The sequence below is a fragment of the Fukomys damarensis genome, unplaced genomic scaffold (assembly GCF_012274545.1).
Source record: "Fukomys damarensis isolate Sample0158 unplaced genomic scaffold, DMR_v1.0_HiC HiC_scaffold_39, whole genome shotgun sequence".
NCBI classification, from domain to species: Eukaryota; Metazoa; Chordata; class Mammalia; order Rodentia; family Bathyergidae; genus Fukomys; species Fukomys damarensis.
The window spans coordinates 7,943,036-7,949,035 of record NW_022900951.1 but is presented as its reverse complement, the minus strand read 5'-3'; the positions used below and the strand labels follow the sequence as shown (position 1 = coordinate 7,949,035).

The following is a 6,000-nucleotide window of genomic DNA, read 5'->3' as shown; positions in this document are numbered from 1 at the left end:
AAATATATATGGATATATGGATGTAAATATATATTAATTATAGAAATATATCCAGCCTCATATAAAATTGAAGCAAATAAGTATAGTGGTTTGTTGACTTCTAAGTTCTGAGTGCCCAAAATGTGGCTAGTTATTTTTGTTTTTGAAACCTGCAACAGCATTGCCTTATTTTGAACAGGGGCTTTTGCAAATGTCCATTTAGGGTGTGTCTAAGCTAACCATTCAGAGTATACTGGTAAGGAATAACTTGAAAATCTTGGCTTTCATAACTTTGTAAGGTTAAGAAAACTTTGAATTCATTTAGCTTCGGCTTGTCTTCCCTGTGCTATTTATCTTAATAATCAAGTAATCAATCCTACTCTTGGATAAAGACAGGGGGACTGGTTGCAGAGGGAAATTTTTCTGTGGGAATGCCTCCTTCAATGACAAAATTTCCCTAGAGCAAAACTCTGATTAACTATCATGCTTCCTGTGTGAACATCATATTGAAATTTTGAAAATTTGAAATTTTGATGAGTTGGCTATTAAGAAGCATAAGATTCTTTAGCAGTGACATTCTGAATGGAAATAGTTGTACAATAATAAGCACAGCATCAGTGAGACAAGCTGGGTCACTATTGTATGATCTTGGGAGATGCAACCACTCAGTGAATTTCTGGATATTCCTCTAGTTAGGTTATGTTGATGAAACTGACATAGAGCATAAAATCTTACGTATATGTGGCCATCAAAATATAGGGTGAATATTAAAGATTTTTAAAACTGTTATATTCAAGCCACATTGCCAATAATTCCCAGTAAAATATTCTCTCTCTCTAAACATTCACCATATATTCTTATCACACTTTGTAAATATGAAACGTTATCTGCTGTGTTCCTACCGTATAGTAGATAGTAGATATTTTGGGGGTGAATGAATGAATGGATGGCATAGACACGCTGAACCATCAATGGAGTATTTTACAGATTGTATCTATACTAACCCTAAATCTCCTGCTAGAAAGTCTAGGTTTTGGGATTGATTCATAATTACACTTTTTCTTGGTTTTCTAAATTGCTGTGTGAGTTTCTTTGGTTCTCCTTTGATTTGCAGCTTTTTTAAAGCTTTGAACATAAAGGGGTGCTCTTAATCCAGCAATGATCTGAAGTCTTCAGTCTAATTGTAAATTTAGACCCATAACAGTGGGACAGATTTTTAACAAGGACTAAGTGGTCATGGAGAAGGGAGATTGTCTTAGCCTGGGGTATCACGGAAGTGATACTGTTGCAGGGTACTGAAGGTTTGTATTTCATAACTTTTACATACGTTGCCACATCCTGCCTCATTCTGGAGTCAGACACAGCTACTGTTGCACCACGAGATCCCCTCCTGCCTCATTCTGAAGTGAACCTAAGGAGTCTACAAAGAGCTTCCACATTTGTGTAGCCCCTTGGAATGTTCTTCAAACAGGAAGTCTCCTCTTAGCTGGAGGAGATACATATTGGAGTCTTTTTCATCACTTGTAACTGACCTGCAGTGCTTGAGTGCACTGATTCCTCTGCTCAAGCAATTAGAAAATCAAGTCAGGTGGCACCAAGAGCCTGCACTGTGAAATCACAAGGGTATAGGAAATACACTCTGGCTCTGTCGCTATGGCAACAAATGATTCTGCTTTTTGCTTCTAGAATAGGCCATAGTGAGAAAGCCAAGAGGAAAGAAGGAAGGAAGGAAAGAAAGAAAGGAAAGAGAGAGAGAAAGAGGAGAGAAAGAGAAAGAAAGAAAGAAAGAGAAACAGATAGCTAGCTAGCTAGCTGGCTAACTAGCTAGATAGATAGAGCACCATGGCCTTCCAGGGACTTCTAGGCAACTTCTAGTGGCTGCCACAGTGTCAGTACCCATGTGGCTGATGACATGTGACTAATCAAAACAGCACTTTACTACATTCACACAAAAGGCATTCTACTTAATCAGCTTTGGTCTAGGGAAATTTTGTCATGGAAGCAGGCATTTCCACACAAGAACTTCCCTCAGTGTTTGCCCCTATGTTTAACAGTGTCTTGGAAGGGACACCTCTGGGCAAACTCTTCTCTGGGGCTCCATGTGACATTGGGCTTAGGATCACTTTTCAGCTATGTGGTGTACAAGATTCAAATCTCCACTGATTGAGCTCTACTGCTACAAAGCCAGAGGGGCTGTTTCAGCCTCTCTTCTTGGGTTCATACTAATAGTCCTCTGGATAATGCTCCAGCAAGAGCTAATCTTTGGAGCAATAGTTCTCAACGGGAGGAGGTGTAGAAGTGGGAGAGGATTTTGTCTCCCCATGGGATATTTGGTAATGGAGACATTTTTGGTTGTCACAACTAGAAGTTACACAAACGGCCGGGGTTTTCTATAAACATGCTACAAATGCTTGGAATGGGCCTCACTTTGTAACATTATCCAACCCAAGTGCCCATAGTGCCAAGGCTGAGAGATCCTGTTTGGACCATATCTTTTCATGTTTTGGAATAGCTGGCATTCAGGAAGTAATAGCATGGTTGATGTATGACTCTGATGATACTAAGTGGATTTCTTTAGGGTAAGTTTTCTGTGATTTCTCAGGGGATGTCACACTTGATAGAATGTGCATTCCAAACAGTTCACAGTATCTGCACGGAGGAAGGCTCATCTTGAAGGTGAAATGACTCAGAGGCCTGACAGACTAAGGCTCTCAGTTTCAGAAAGACATTCCTTTTACCTCACATTATAGTACCTTTTTGAATTTCATGAAGGTACCAGAGCACATTTGAATGACATTTGCTATACTTAGTTTGAGCACTATATGTTTCCAGGCTGCAGAACAGTGAACTGTGTTTTAGTTTTTTTTTTGTTTTGTTTTGTTTTTTCACCTATTGTATCAACCCAGAATCAAACACACAGGTGATAGCAAAAGAACACACACAACACACACACACACACACACACACACACACATCTACACTTTCTTTGTGTTCTAGAAAGGGGATTTCGAGTATAAATCACTTTTCAAGTTCCATGCAAATATCAACTACACAGCGTCTTACGTTGTATTATTCTAGAAAGATCTCTCATAAAGGAGAAGAACAAACTCTCCTGTTGGTATCTAGGGGCCATTCCATGACAACTGTGAGCATACACAGCCCTAGAATGTGCTCAGTCATCGGCCTTTGCCATCACGGTGAATATCTCACCTGTCTCAAGGAAAAGCTGTCACACCTGTGTATGTGTCTTTGTTTCCTGGCGGCACTGTGAAACCTGACAGCCTCTTATTTTTTTGGTTTTGTTGTTCTTGTTTGTTTGTTTGTTTGTTTGTTTGTTTTTGAGCCCAGGCTTTTCCTGACATGTTGGCCCACATGTGTCGTTCAGAAGCAAGTCACCCTGGAGTCCTTCTGAGTCCCTGGTATTTCATCTGTCCATTCATTAAGTCTTTCTTATCACATCTCCTGCAGGGTGGCATACCCTATTGCTAAAGCCTACAAGTGGAAAAGTCAGGAAGTTGTGGACCCTGCTTTCAGGAAAACTCAATTGGGATAGGAAGGCACTTGTGGAAAATGAATGATCAACTTCCATCCATGCAAAGGCACATGTAGGGGCTGGCTAGCCCAAGGAGAGGTACATAGGCTTGTGGGTGTGCAAGGAAGCTTCACTAGAAGAGACTTCAGAGCTCACTCCTGAAAGCCTAGTACAAATGTGCCCACAAGGGAAAAAAAGAGCAGGGCTGCAGGCATAAGAAACATTGAGTGTCATGTGTTTTCCAGGGAGTTGCAGGCAATGCCCGGTAGCTGCCACAGTGACAGTATCATGTGGCTGATGATACATGATTAATCAGAGTATCATTTTAGAAAGACATTTCTGGCAATGGAGAGGACATGAGGATTGTGGTTTTGGGAAGGGGAGCAGGGAGGGCAGGAGACTATTGATGATGGAAGAAAAGGAAGTGAAAAAAAAAAAGGAAGGGATAGATTGGAGAGAGATTTCTAATGTAACGTCCCTCTGGCCTTAGTGTCCTTTTGGGATGGATGGTTGTGGTGACTTCTCTGCTGGCAGTGACAAAGGGAGACTGCAGGAAACTATGGCTTCTCATAACTTTCACAAGCATCTTGTTCCCAGCCACCCCAGGTAAACAAAGAAACAAAGTGTAGATAACTTGTTCCCAGCCTCTGACCCTAAACCAAATGGTTAAGCATAGAATTCTAGAGTCATCACTGGTGCCTGGCTCAGAAAACTGGATATAGATGAGGCATTTCAGTGAATCAGGAACAACAGTGGTGAACAAGTGATATGGATAATGTTTGATATTTCACGTGATAAGCTTGAGATACTCATGGAATGCCCGTATGGAGGTGCTTAGAAGAGAGGGCTCAGGTGAGGATGCTTATTTGGGAGCACTTAAGGTATAGGCCATTGGTTATTGGCCCTGAGCATTTTACCGATGAACACTTGGTCACTCCTAATGCTGAAGTTGGTTCTCAGCCCATCCTATCAGACCCAGAGCATGACAAGGAGTTCTCAGTAATCATGGTGGTTTGTCTCTGGGAGAGGCAGTGACTTCAAGTAGTGCAAATTTAGGAAGGGAGTTAAAAAGGGATGTGAAACACAGGCAAAGAATTGGAGGTTAGGTTGTGGAGGAGGGAAGAACACAGTGGACTGAAGAGTACCTCTGAGATAAGAACTTGGGATTTGTGTCTAGCCTCCGTCTTTGTGCAATTTCTTGTCCCAGTATACTTCCATCCAACTTGAGGGAGAGGGGTGTGGCCTGAGGTTGATGGAATTAGACTTGGCTAAGTCACAGCAAGGAGAGAACAGAAGGACAAGAAGGGTTTCTGTGACTTACTGGAATCCAAGCTGAATAGGCAGGTGTGAAAATTAAATAGGAGCTGATAATATGGAAGAAAATCCTGAGAGGAAGAAGCATTGGAGACTGTGCTCAAAGTCTAGAATATTTTAATTTGAAATTCCAAAAGGGAGCAATGAGGGTAGATCAATGAGAAGATGGAAAAAGTTGCTTAGAAATGAAAGCTGTTCTGATCAAGGTGGAAGGCCTAAGTGTGGAGAAACAATTGTTCAGTTTTGTCATGCTTCTTTTTTCTAGAAATCTGCTTGGTTTTTGCTAATTTCCTTAATAAAGGGCTATCTTACTGTGACTTCAGGTTTTTTAGCACAGCAATATTCTATTCAGAAGATGATTATATTTATGCCATTTTAAAACACCGACCACAGGAAATGAAAAACCCTTATTCTTGCATCAAGAAATATTCATATCAACCAAACTTTATATCAATTAAAATTATTTATGCAAATTTCATCACTTTAAGCTCATGCTTTGCATGGTCAGTGTCTTTTACAAACAATATTCTTGCTAAAGTCACATGTTCTTGCCTTTTATTTGCTTCCATATTTTGTTACTAAGGCTGCAGAAACATTCTGTCTTTATGATTATGATTTATATATACATATACCCCTGTGGAAGTGTCCAGTAGGAAGCAGCCCAGGTATCTACAAATTGCTTCTGTAAAAAGCCAGAGAATAGATATTTTCAGCTTTGTAGACCAGACCGGTTGTCACAACTACTCAACTCTGCTTTTGTACATTGAACGCTGATGAACATACATGAATAAATTGCACCTGTGTTCCAAGAAAACTTTTATTACACACTAGGCAATGGGAAGGCTTTAACCCAAGGGGCTGTAGTTTTTGACCCATAATGTAAGGTAATATAAGTTGCTAGTGGCCTCTGTAACTTTTATGGGAAAACCCCTAAGTTAATTTTTAATTGATTTGACTTTTCAGTTTTGGCTTTAAGAACATGTATATCATAGATTGTTATGGCTCTGTAAAAATGAAGTAACTTGAAAATGGTGACAACACATGGAAGCTTCTAACTACAGATGGGGTTTATTCAAGCCTAATGGATCATACTAGTCTGATGTAGACAGACATGGCACTTGTCATTTTAACTTAGTCCCCAGAAGACCTATGCATCTCCTCTCTGGTCTTGGAGA

General features: G+C 40.3%; 1 protein-coding gene across 3 annotated transcripts in view; it reads left to right on the top strand.

Annotated features, from left to right (window-relative positions):
* The window catches only part of Arhgap6 (Rho GTPase activating protein 6), a 493,644-nt gene that overhangs the window by 209,232 nt on the left and 278,412 nt on the right, over positions 1–6,000 (top strand). The gene's annotated exons all lie outside the window — the stretch shown is intronic.